The 13,627-nt window shown below is 41.5% G+C and overlaps 1 long non-coding RNA gene across 2 annotated transcripts; it reads left to right on the top strand.

Annotated features, from left to right (window-relative positions):
- The first annotated feature begins 3,182 nt into the window (after positions 1-3,182).
- LOC144990028 (uncharacterized) lies at positions 3,183-13,614 on the top strand. Of its 2 annotated transcripts, XR_013653957.1 has the most exons (3): positions 3,183-9,739; positions 9,846-9,989; positions 11,433-13,614. It is a non-coding gene; the product is annotated as an uncharacterized LOC144990028 (long non-coding RNA). The 2 variants fall into 2 exon arrangements; XR_013653956.1 differs by having other exon boundaries at positions 3,183-9,989.
- The last annotated feature ends 13 nt before the right edge of the window (positions 13,615-13,627 follow it).

Here is a 13,627-nt window from a genome sequence, read left to right as displayed (position 1 = left end):
GTTACAAATGCAGATGCAAAAATCAGCATGAACACATTTTAATTAACTATACACACAATGCACTACCTCCCCCTCTTCATTACATACACAATCCCCTCCACAGCCCAGCTCACAAAAACAATCAAATACACATATAAAGAGTCAGTGGCTCCACCACCTGATATAATTAGGTTAATGAAGGTTGTGACAATACAAGAGAACCACTTATCTGCTTCTTCAATCCTAATTGACTGGAGATCAGTATCAGTCCCTATCGTAATACACAATACCTCTAGAATGCAACGCTCACTTCCAGCGAAAGCTAGCACTCATGGAGCTTCACGCAGAAATTACATGACAAGCTAATCCTGTAACCACGTCAGGGAAGCCAGAAAAAGAGTTGTTTTTTTTTAGATTTTAAATGCGCCAATAACTGGGACTTGTCCTGCAGCGGCGGGCTTAATTTATGGGCCACTGAGCAACCCAGAACGGCTGGTGGTTAAGTGTTTCATTCAAAGGCACCTTGATGACATCCTGTGAATAAATTCTTCCCTCTGAAAAAAAAGAGTATTTTGTTGTTTCTAAAAATGAATGGAAATGAATAAAAGATGTGGAAAGCAAAAACCAAGCATCAATTGACCACAAACATCCTTTAAAACATAGTCTTAAACCACCTGAATTGAAAACTTGTGTAAGACTAAAACAAAGACGTTAGACTCTCAAAATTACCTGCAAAAGAAATTTATATTGGCAGTCAAGCTGAAAAAGCCACATTTTTAAAGTGCAAATGTGTCCCTGAGCCTGGGTTACGATCTTTGTCTGTGATAGTGGGAGAAACTCAAGCCTCTTGGCCAAAGTATATCATTCCCATGTCTGTGGCACAAAAACACAGAAGGTCTTTATTTCAGACAGGAATGGCAGGGGGCGACCTGAAGAGTCAAGGAACAGGGCGCGTCTTGAGTGCGACCACCCCAAAGATAACTTCGCTGCCGGCGCTGTGAGAGCTGCAGAGGAATTTACCGTGACAGCGGAAACAGCTTCTCATCAGGTGGACATTCATAAAGACAGAGCAACATGCGCACACACAGAAACACACAGACATGGATGTGGACCTTAGCAGTGAACCCTGCTGAGGCTCACCTCCCTGCAACCTTGATGGTGGGATTGTGTAGAAAAGTAAGCCTTTCCTCACCTTTGATCCTCAAAATGTTCACAGCTTCCCATGTGGAGGGCTGCCCTGTCAGCACACTGTCAGATTAAACACATTATCATAATTCTTACAAGCTAAACATGTCTACTTATTAAAAACGAGACTGGCTTTCTACTAAATGTAAATGCCTGGACTAGACATTTCTCTATTATGCAGTGGGTTTGATTTCCAACTTTTCAACCAGGTTTTTTAGCTGTTTAAATTTGATGGGAAGAGATAATATTTGGATTTGAATCAAGAAACAGAAAGCTTGACGTGGGGACACATGGGAATGATTATATCCCAGCATCGTTGTCTTTTGAAGCTCTACACAGTATGTCATTAAAATAAAAACAAAAAAGAAAAATCAGTAGAGCTATTACAACGTCCTACTGCTGCCATCAAAGTTAGACCTGCTGTACCAGCAGGACCCCAACCAACCAGGTTGCATTTTAAGTCAATCTGCTGTTCCTAAAGCAGAGCCAGCCCTTGGTTCCAATCCAGGCCAATAATGAAGGGATGCCTGTGAAGAAAGCCTGAACTCTCCTGACCTGGCAGCTCCGGATAAAACAAAATGCATCCTGGCTCTCAGTGCAGGTATTTCCGGAGTCCACCTTTTATTTCTGAGTAAACCCAGGTATCGGCTTTCAGACTGAGAGTAAGGGAGTTTTGTGTGCAGGATCCATGCATGCATGCTTCCCGTGCACAATCTTCACGCATGCACGTATGTTGCTAACATGTGTTTCTGATGAGTCAATATGGATCTGCATTTCAAATAAAGATAATGGAAAGCAGAGCATGGGTGAATGAAAGGGAGAGGGGGTTGGAGAATAGTATCTGTAGGTGGGGAGGGGGACATTCCTCAGGCCTTATGTAGGAGGTAAATTAAAAATATCCATGGCTGCTTGGAGGGGGTCCAGGGAGGCTGACACACAGCGCTCAGTCAGGGAGCTCGCTGGCGATCCGGTAAGCACTCACTCAAGGCCAATTACGCTTCCTGTGATGTGCGTTCAAGTCCCCTCCACACGGTCCTGCCGCCCCACCTTTGGCCCTGCAGCCACACCAGCCAGAGAGAAAAAGCTGTCAAGGAGTCAGGATCAAACCTCCAATCAAGCGCTGGCTGTCACACGCCCAGGTAATGATTAATGGCTTATATTCTTTGACCCAAAGAAGAAAGGAGAACAGAGAGCGCGCTACAGATGGGAGTTTTCAACTCATTACAAAGCACAGTAACATGTGTTGGGGAGACCAAGCATCCTCCCTGTGTTCGTTCAGCTCTGCACCGGGCACTGGAATGCAATTACAGTGCTGAGAGATGAAAGTTCATTCCGCTTAAAAACCAAGTCTGTCAAGAATTTCTTTGCTTCTGGGAATAAATGAGCAAATTAGGCAATGTGAAGATTTCCATTCACCTGATTCCGCTTTCAGATGACGAGATGTTCTCACTTTCCCTCTCATTCCCTCACATTCACACAAAGGCTCTCGCCTCTGGCGCCCAACCGCGTTCTGTGGTGGAAACCAAACACTGGGGTGTTTTAACTGGATGTGATCCTTGTTTCCGGGTAGAACGCTACCAGAAGCCGATTGATGGCTCTCACCTAGAGGGAGATGTTTACAGGAAAATTGTGCTGGCTGGAACTCTCATATTGGATTCAAAACATTGGTACCAAATGGTTCCCCAAGTGATAATGAAGAGAGTGTGGTGGAGGGTATCCCCCCACTACACACACATTTCTATTCAAACAGGCTTTTCTAGCCTTTAACCCTGACCTTAAACTTTACAATCACAAGCATGGTAGTCATCTAACAAAGACCCACTATACCTGAAGAGTGTTTTTGATTTATCAAACTTAGCTCTCTTTCAAATAGATGTAGTTGATATATTTTACTGCAACAAGGCAAGAGAAACTAAATATAGTAAATACTGCATGGGGGGAAATATTTGAATTATATATTTGTTATAATTAAAGTATTGTATAAATTAACAGAATAAGTTTTAGGTGCTATTGAAAATTTGGTGTACTTTTTCTTAGTTGAAGTCCCACTCTGATCATCTTTTGATTTATTTTAATTATGATTATGACATTTTTTAGCCAAAATAAAATAAACCCTGTGTCGTTTTCTGCAGGGTTCATCCAAATTTCACCTCTAAGTTGCGGAAGGAAGTGTTGGCATGGAGTAAGCCTGCCCCCACTTCCCATCATCTAACTGTTTACACATTCTACCTCTTGCTTAATGTCCCTTACAACCGCTCACGCCTCCACCCGCATCCACCCTAACATTACCGGAGCAACAAAAATGGCGAGCAATATTAAAACTATTCAGCCATCAGCTCGGACGAAGAAAACAGAGACGGATCTAGTCGTCTACAAGTGAATTAATCCGAATAGATCGAAGCAGGGTGCTTGTGAACCTCTGTGTTCTTTTGTTTGTTTGTCACAGCTACAAGCATTTTTTTGCCTGCTCCAGATTGAAAAGGACTTGAATAAAGAAATACCCAGAAATACAAATTTGAACTTAATTTAATGGTAATATATGTTCTCCATCGTCAGAAAAATGCCACAAGAACATGTTAAAAACATTAAAAAAAACACTTATTGGAGTGCGTCTTTATATATATTTTCACCACTTAAAATAAGAACTACATAAAATGCCTTTTGCTTTCTGATTGAAAACCAATGATTAATAATTAAAGAATATATAAATAATTGAGTTGCAACCCAACACTTGTGGATATGACTGTAATACAGTGATCAACGCCTAAGATTTCTGTTTTTGGGTGAAATAGAAGCAAAATTCTGCTGTAGGGCACACTCCAAGTAAATGTTTCCTTTTATCTAAATAATTGTTAAGATGAGTTGTGAAGTTCTGATCTGTTCAGAGTGGTTTAACGTCTGAGATGTTTTGCCTTTAAAACAGAAATAAAGGGAGACAATAAATTTTGTCCTAGATCTCTAAGAATCTTGGAAGAACAATTTGTAAAAGAAAGTAGAATTTGATCTTTTGGACAGTTGTTTTCAAAAATGATGATGCCCCAAAGAGTTTTGTACTGGAGTTTAACTTAACACCACCGACAAATAACAATGGAATTTTCCCTGTTTGTACGAATGTGAATATTGTACACACAATCCAAGCTTTTTCCTTATATCACTCTCTGTTTTTGGCTGTTAGCAGCATTAGGAACTGCAGACGAGAGGAAAAGAGGAAGAACTTTTGGGTAAATATGAGCTGGAGATAGTAGATGGGGGGAAGTGGGAGAGAGATGTTGAGTGGTGACAGTGATAGAGAAGGAGCGGACTACTGGGACAGCAGAGGAGGTGAATCCATCGATCCAGGACAGTGAGCTGGCTCATATTTCACCTCCTCAGCAGTATAGTTGGCGCTTCGCTATGGAACTGAGCCTTATATGCAGTCTGGACAGGGTCACCTCCATTCTGTATGCAATCTTTCTTTGCCTGTATGAGTGTTTGAGCCATAAAAACAGATCCACGTGTATTTGTAATAATAAAGTTTAAGGATTAAAAAAGAAAAGCCATGAAGCTATTAGCAGGGGAACTAAAAAAAAAACCTTCTTTCTTGTCAAAAAAGTTAAATACAATCAAAAAAAATGTCTTCTTTGGGTTTTCTGTGTGTCACATGCCGCCCTCATCAAAGACAAGTGATATCCTGAATGAATCGTGTCAATCCATAGACAGAGGCCTGTAAAAGGGTCTAGGCTCAGTTCTCAAAGCCTTCCACTGTCATCCGAGAAGACTAAACCATGTGACAGACGACCGAGCATGTGGCATCTCCGTGACCCTTGACATGGAAAACCTTTCCCCTATCTGCCCCTGCTGTGGCTAACGGATGGCCCATAACCTCTGTGACCACTGACCACTGGGACTCTTTTGTGTCAGTGGTCAAGCACATCAGAAGGGTCAGGCAGGGGTCAAATCCCAAACAGGTGAACTTTGACTCTCCAGTGCGAGCTGTGAGTTGAGGTATTCGGGTAGGGTGTACAGGGCCACTGATAAGATTGGGACCTGTGGATAGATGTCACATAAGGCTGGTACAACATTAGGAATGAGTACATTTATGAAAAACAGACCACACAGACTTGATAAATGATAGCAAAGTGACACCTTTCATCATGCAATTGTCTCCCGATAACCTCATTTCCACCAGAGTGAAGTCATGAGAGGATTGACATTAGGGTAAAAACTGTTTCTCTAATTAATAGATTTTAAATTTTAAAAAGTAAGATATTATATTAACGATTCACTTAAACAAAATTGTGTTTTGGGTGTTTTCAACATGTCTTATAGCCTTACCCTGATGATGGAGGACATATATAAAGAAAAATAAGCTTAAAATTGTATTGTGTTTCTGATTTTCTTCTTATTTAAGTAGCAGATGAAAAACGAGATTTGGTAAAAATTGTAGTTGTTAAACAAGTTCGCTGCTCTGCTCCATTTTGATGTATCCACTTGCAGACAATCCATGTACATCTTGGATTTCCTCGACCAAAGTGGTGTCTGGCTCAAAAGATAGATCCAAAATTGTTCGCTATTTTTTTTGCACCGGTAAAGCTACGTTAGAATTGTGAGGGGCTGTAGGGAGAGATAGTAAACAGATGGATGACAGGAAGTAATGGCAGGCTTATTCTGCACCAACAGACTTGCTCACAACTCAAAAGTGTATTTCTCAAGAACTCTGCAGAACCTAGAACAGTTTTTTTCATTTTGCCTAAAAATGGCACAACTTAATTAAAAGACCACTGGAAGCGCTTTTACAATAGACCAAAAGTCAATCGGAGTAGAACCTTATAGTGCATATATGGAGTTTCGATGTTCTGCTTTCATGTTTAAGTTGTGGTTTTTCCAAAGTAAATGGAAAGTTGTCATGAAAATCTGTTGTATTGTTTAAAGCTTTAACCCAGAACGTTCATTCTGCTACATCATGCAACAACATGTATCCTCTTGCAGGTTTGCCTTTTCAGTTTTGTATTTATTTATACAGCTGTGCAGGTCTCACATTAATGAACGTGTCATGGCTTTTTTTAAACTGATGGTTGTCAAAGATGTTGACATTGTGCAGCCTGGAATGTGTCACTGGTAATAGTTGCCTAAAGAACTGTTTGTTCATCTGTTTGTTTCACCTGCAATTAAGTTGCACATGAGTAGATTTTAGTTTTGCAACAACAGCAGCAGCAGTGTATATGTCATCTGTTACAGTCATTTTTGTCATAGGTGACACTACAAGAACACAATCTATTGTTTGCTTAAAGCAATAAAAATGTATTTTATTAACAGAAGGACACAGACAGGAAGTTTAACCAAATATGACTGAGAGAGAGGCACTCAAAAGATTTTCAAAATAAAACACCCTTCAATGGCTAAAAGGGAAATTTAGATTTTAGAAATTGTGTCAGATAGAAAAAGCCATTAAAACTGAGAATTATAGATTGAACTATCTTGTCTCCTTTAAATAAATGTCTGGTGTATCTTCAGGTAAAAGATGTAATAAAGGATCCTCCAAAAATTCTTTGTCGTTGCACATTTTGAAGGAGACACTCAATTATTTAATTGAGTAAGGATCCATCTTCTTCAAAAAGAGGAACTGACCCCTTGACTGATCTGACTTGAACCTTAATTGGGATTAAAGGAGATATAAACCCTATTTGACAAATTCTCCTTACTTACTCTTTGGAATTAATTTGTTGACCTACCTTTTAGTTAAGATCTGTCACTTCAGTCACATAATACATGGAACAGTCCTTGTTTTTTTTTTTTACTGGAGACAAGTACATTGGGACATTTCTTCAAAAGACTTTCAGCGTCAGTTTGGTTCATATTCAAACTGACAAACATGACCACCCAGCCAGTGACATTTACAGTAAACAGTTTCAGTCCATTAGCAAGCTGTGGTACCTCATGAGCAACATGACCAGTGGGTTAAACCAAACCCCACGTGCCGCCATCACCACCTCAGCTGTCTTTGTGTGAACGAAAACTGCTCTATACTCTAGCACAGGGGTGTCAAACTCATTTTCACCGAGGGCCACATCAGTATAGCAGCTGTCCTCAAAGGGCCGGATATAACTTATACATGTAACTAAATGTAATGAAACATACACGTAACTACTCCTTAATGTTAAACAACTAATTTATTTATTTATTATAACTTTTGAAAGTGACAATTACAGTTGCATAGAAAACATATGTTTGCTTGTTACTCTATCATAAATCCTTTTAAATTTGATTCTGTCAGGTTAGGTTATATGGACAGTGTTTAAGTCCTAATGTATAGTTGCCCAATCTGATATTTCAAGGCAGATTCCCCCTATATATATATATAAATACACACCAATTTTTATTTTTTATTTTAAGAAATCAAAAACTTTTATGCTCTCGGGGGCCACATAAAATGACATGGAGGGCCACATTTGGCCCCCGGGCCTTGAGTTTGACATATGTGCTCTAGCAGGAGGAGGAAATATGGTACCTTAAGGATTCTGCCTTGTTGGTTCTTTAACCAATTAACATAAATTATTTCTGCAAAAAAATGTCAGCATGGTAAGCTGCTTTTGGCAAACTGTGGCAAAAAGTTCACATCATTGTCATGAGAAGCACAAAGAGATACAAAATAACAAATTTAGTTACCTCTTGCATATTTGGAGACAGTTTTGGATTTAATTATATTTTACAAATTAAAAGCAAACACTATGGAATCAAAGATTTCCTAAAACAAAATCTGTAAATCTTTATTACTTTACCATGTGTTGCACGGCACAGGAGACAGCTTTGTAGACTTATTGCCCACACTGCACAGCCTGAACTTCTGAACTCGTGCTGATTCAAAAAAATCATCCCGCTTTTGCCCTTAACTCACATTTTACATGTACCATGTTTAGTTTAAACCTCAAAGGATACATCTAAAGCCTGCTGAACCGCCGTCTTTCTCTTCTCGGGTAATATTATTTTGTTGGCAAAGGCTGTTTGCTGGTAGTTTATTTTTGTTCTGAGCCACACGACTCCCATAGGATCAAAACAACCCAGCACATGTTGAGACATAAAGACCTAAAAAGAACCATTTAAGTCTCTACTTTTATAGTTTTTACATTTTTAATTTGTGGTTGTTGAATCAATTTATTTTACTATGATGATCATTTCATTGCCAGAAATATTTCTAACTTTCTCTTCTGAGTGAAGTTTAATGGGCCTTTTGTCATTCTCTCTGACCATCTGGCTGGTCAAATGGACAGTAGCCTCAGAGGTCACAGCTGTCAGAGCCCATCTTGACCTTGTCAATATTGCAGCTGCGCTTACGGGTAATGGAAGATGCTCTGTGAGGCTGACAGTCATGTGGGAGGTCGTGGACCGTGTGCTTGAGCGTTCCTGTATTCATCTGCATACGTAGGAGAAGTGACTGTACTCAAATGTGATGTGTGAGGGTCTCAGTTAGTCTTGACACCCTCACTAGTCAAGGGTGCATCTGTCAGCAGCATGCAGGTCTGGGTGCCTGAACGTGCGCTGAAAGGCTAAGTGAAGTGTGTCACCTGGTTCTGGGAACGCCCCTTGGCTTTGACACATTGACTAATTAACACAGCGTATACAGGAGTAGTCTGTCCTATAAACAGCCATGCTGGAATGAGAGCAGGGCTGTCCTCACTGCGATAACTAGACGTTTCTGCTCTGGAGCCAGAAAATAATGAAATGCCGGTGTCAGACAGGAGGCAGGGGAAAGAACTGAGCCTGTGGAACAGAAGGCTAATAATAGCAGCTGAAACTGTGCTATTCCCACCACTGACTGAGAATCACCATATTTCTACACACACACGGGGTCAGACAGACACACACTGGTTTGGCAAAAGTTTGAACGGTAACCTGAGCAAGCCACCGCAGAAACCAAAGCAATCAGGAATCAAAGCAAATCCAGCCTGCGTACAGTATGTGCGTGTGCGTGCATGTGCTGAACAAATGTCTGCGCTGGTGAGTCAAAGATAAATGGAAGCAGAGTGTGGTGAAAACCGCTTTTCCCTCAATGAAGCAAGACAGTGCACGTCTCTAATGTGCCCTACCAAAAAGGATAGAGGGCCTTTCATTCGGAGCGTGGAGCTCTGTCTCTTCTCCTGCAGCCCCTCATTTCCTCCATAGTTTTCACCCCAAGAGCATCTTGAGCCCATTGCCCCTCTCTGCTCTCTCCATCACCCACAAATATAACAAAATCCCTCCCCGACAAGACAAAAGGCTTTTTGCTCTTAATTGTATCCAGCTGTGAGGCAGACGAAAGAGGTGAGATCGGGAGAGAAGTGAAGGAAAAGCAGGGTAGGAGAGGAGACATGAGCAACAGGAGTTTTCGCAGAGGAGAGGAAAGTTCGAAATAAAAGATGTGTTTGTTCAGTACCACAGGCTGACATGTCTCTTAAGCTTTGCCCAACAAAACCATATGCCACTTGGCCACAGGCAGAAGGCGGGAGGACAGAAAGATGAGGTGTGGGGGTGTACAGTGAAGGGTAAGCTCATAATATGTCTTTGATGGATGCAGATAGTCATGAAAGAGGCCATACGTGCTGCAAGGATGCTATTCAAGGTAAGCCAGACATTGAGACCGAATCCTACAGATGAATAGAAATGATGCATGAAGAGTGGACAGCGAACAAGGCGCCAACTGAAGGAGCTTCTTGCTCGACCTGCAGCCCTCACGCTCCCCTACAGCCTCTCAGAAGCCCGCTGACCACACACGCCGCCTGGCAGAATACGGACGCCAGCGCCACACGACACAGAGCCGCCGTCAAAATCTCAGACGCCCCAGCAGCGGGGGCCATCAGCTTTGGCTGCATGTAAGAGAAAGTTTCGATTACACACGGGTTTTCGCTCCCTGGAAACAAAAGTGGACACAAATTGCGAATGTCAAACACAGTTTTGACTGCTACTGTACCCAGCTCAGTTTAGTTAGTTTTGTGTTACAGACTACAACCTGAACTCTGTGTAGGTAAAGGCAAGATATGCTTTAGTCCAGTTTAGTAGACCTAACAGGGGCACTTCTTGATTGTATGTGTGACTAGTCCCACATGTTCGACTCTCACTGAACCATAAGCTCGATCTTCTTGTTTATTGACTGGAAACTGATACCTTTAAGTGCCTCATTCATGCTACCTAAAGTGAGTCAAAAGCAGCAGTTCAGACATCGTGGTTGGGTCATTCACCTTCTAGCACTGGGTGGCTTTTACATGTTGGATGTCTGCCGCAATGTTTTCCTTCACAAAAGACTTTGCATTTCCCAGAGCTCAGCGTAGGTTAACACCTCCGGTTATAAGTGCCCAGAGGGCTGGTGAGGTTGGTTTTATTTTATACCGTGTGAGCTTTACGCACTTTTAATAGGGGCTGGAATTTATGCATGTGGGGATTTTATCTGCTAGATTCCAGCGTGTGAGTTCACATTTCAGGGACACCATTAAATATAAAACTCCTGGAAAGTTGGCTGCTTCTAGGAATACAAGTGTCAGACTACCGGCTATCAGGGGCTCACGGTGTGGATTTACGGTGTGCCCCCTGAGAGTACCCACAACCCATCTCAGTCATACATTGCCACTGTTTATCACTCTGACATTTCCATTTAACCTGCAATACAAGAGCTCTTAGATTCACACTTGAGTGTCCAGAACTCCATGATGAAACACAACACTGGTGGATTGGTTATGATCTCTTCTGCTTCCCTTTGCTTCCATATAATTTTTCATCCAAAGTTTCTGGTACGAAAAGCCCCAAACAAATCCCATAAAACAACAAAACCAACTGCAGGTACATTGTTGAATCAGATACCCTCTAGGCATTATTACATCTGATCCCTGCTTCACTTTGTGCTGCAGCAGAGGAAATCATTTGAACCCGAGAATCTCAAATACCTCTGCATCTATTGGCATTGTTTATGATGGAGCTGGTGCAATTTATTTTTGCAAGACATATGAATAGAGATTAAACTTGATTGAGCTTCTTATTTTAGATGGATAATACAAAAGTTAAAATATACAAGGGAAAAAAGGGAAGGACAGCAGACAAGACAAATCATATTTGACTGTCAAAAAATGCAAAAACAATTTCTTTTATATTTAATATCTATTCTTGCTGCCTTCATTTGCAATAATTTGTGTCTTGCATTTGTTTAAATGATATTATACTGTGTCAGTCTTTGGACTTAATGACTTACTTAATCTGTCATTCACCATTCCTGCTTCCTAAAAGGAAATCTCGTGGAAAGCGTGTTAAACTTCTCTTCCTGACAGCATCTCACTTCAGGCTAAATGTGAACCAGATGTGACGGATGATGGTTTCTCTCCACTTTTATTTTGCTACCGACGGATGCTGACCTAGGGCATCGCGGTGGCCCCGGGGTCCCCGTCAGCCTGCCGGCCCCCCACCCCACCTCAGGGACACCCAGCTCCAGTGTTTAACATGATGATTAATCACACACAGCGGCGGACGTGCAGTGCTAAACAAGGCCAATCACCTCCATTAAAGCGGGGGAGCTCCAGCAGACACAGAGAGCACTTTGTGCCGGGAAACACAGGTCATTGTCTGCTGCAACGCCTGGCCCAGTAGGGAGACATGAAGGTGGACTTTGTGTGGATGTTTTGACAACCTCGGCCAGGTTTTTAAAAACCGCATGTGTGCCACATTTCCTATCTTATATCCTGATTGTGGTTTTCAGAACCACACAGGAATGACATTAGTTTCCTTCTTCTTTTTTTATACTCGGTCCTAAACGTCCCTTTAACTGTCTCTGTTTTTATCATCCACTAAAATTAACCAGTGAAGACCATCTTTGTTGTTTGGGGGTTCTTGCTGATTTCACACCAACAGATTGAAGCTCTATTCTCAGGAAAAATGACCAAATTACCACAAGCAAAGTAGTCCCTGGTTTGTTTTTGTTGGCTTCTATTTCCGAGACTCTGATATAAAGAAGACCGTCATAATAGGCACACTTTGTGCCTTGACCTGGGATTTTTCTTTGTCAAATCACATTTGGAGAATGGCCCTGTAAAGGGCTGGCCAAGTGGATAGGCTCCAGCAACCCTGAGACCCAGAACAAGAATAAACGTGTATAGAAAAATGGATGGACGGCTTTAGAGAATACCTATACAAAGAAAAAGTTTAAGACTACAGAGCACTGTGGGGACTGTAGGATACCTATTTTCAATTAGATCCTTTTCCATAAGACATCTGCAAATTTCAATTATGGAAAACATACACCTGTGTGTGATGGTGTACACTGTGATTAAAGCAAAAACAGAAGATAAGAAGTAGACCAAACGATCGGGCCAATCAAGAGAGCTGTCAAAAAGGCTTTTCATTGCCCCAGCAGGAAGTTGGACAACAGCATCCCCAATGGGGACTCCTCAGCCTGGCAGACATACAGGCGGACAGCGCCGGGAGAGCCACTTGGCACCAGAGGAGGAGCTGGCATTCTGGTTCAGTAGCGGCTGGCACCAGGAGCATGCTGGCCTCTCCGGTGGCAAAAAAAACCCCCAAAAGGCTGACACAGACTCTGCCACACTCCTGTTGAGGAGCAAACGGAGCCTGGCAGGGAGGGCAACTCTTCAAAAGCGGCTGTTGTCTGGAGATGGCTTTCATGTGAATGGGAGCGCTAACAAGCGTTGAGTGGAGGCTCTCGCTGCACGCTGGACATCCAGCCATCCTATTCTCCTGGGATTTTTTTAATAAACAATGTTTGAAAGACACAGAGAAGACAGCAAGTCTTTGGTGGCCTCGGTTCTGTTTGTTTTGTACTCCAACTCCTGCTGAGTTGACCACATAAGCTGGGAGGGGCAGACACTTTTTCGGGTCAACCTTACCCCCCTCCAGAAAAGTCCGTGTAACGAGTAAACAAATATACTCACAAACGAATCCTTGACACTTAAAGACTTTTTCTGCATAAAAACTAGCTATTCAAAGAAAACTGAATTTTAAATAACCTTTTTTTTTTGTCTAATGGTAAACCGTAATTTTATCAATACGATAACCTTTTGTTTGCCTGAAAATGTCCTTATAGCAAACAAAATCCTCAATTTATCACCAAAAATTCAATGTTTGATTTTAATAGACGTTGTCAAAACATGTCATTTTAAATTCACCTGTAAGTAAATAAACTCACTTCACCCACTGGACGTGAGTACAATGAGCAAGGAGTATTCTGTGGAACTGGAGCGCCATCTGCTGCAACACAAGAGTACTGATCTTTTATGATGCAGAGCAGGTTTGTTTAACCAGCTGATTGCAAAGAGCATAGAAAATGTGTTTTCATTTTATTTAATTTAGAATTAAACTGCTTTTTCATAAAATAAAAGATTTGGCTTACATTGTAATTCATATTGTTTGCCTGGCTGTTGCACGATCAACACAAAACATACTTCGGAGGGGGGAAAAAAGAACAAAACAGGCAGGTTAAAGAGTAAAAAAAAAAAGAAATCACTACCAGGAC

This window comes from Oryzias latipes, chromosome 24 (genome assembly GCF_053564925.1).
Source record: "Oryzias latipes strain Hd-rR chromosome 24, Olatipes_Hd-rR_3.1".
Classification (NCBI taxonomy): Eukaryota; Metazoa; Chordata; class Actinopteri; order Beloniformes; family Adrianichthyidae; genus Oryzias; species Oryzias latipes.
The sequence above is the reverse complement of the archived record's forward strand: the minus strand, read 5'-3'. Positions and strand labels throughout refer to the sequence as shown.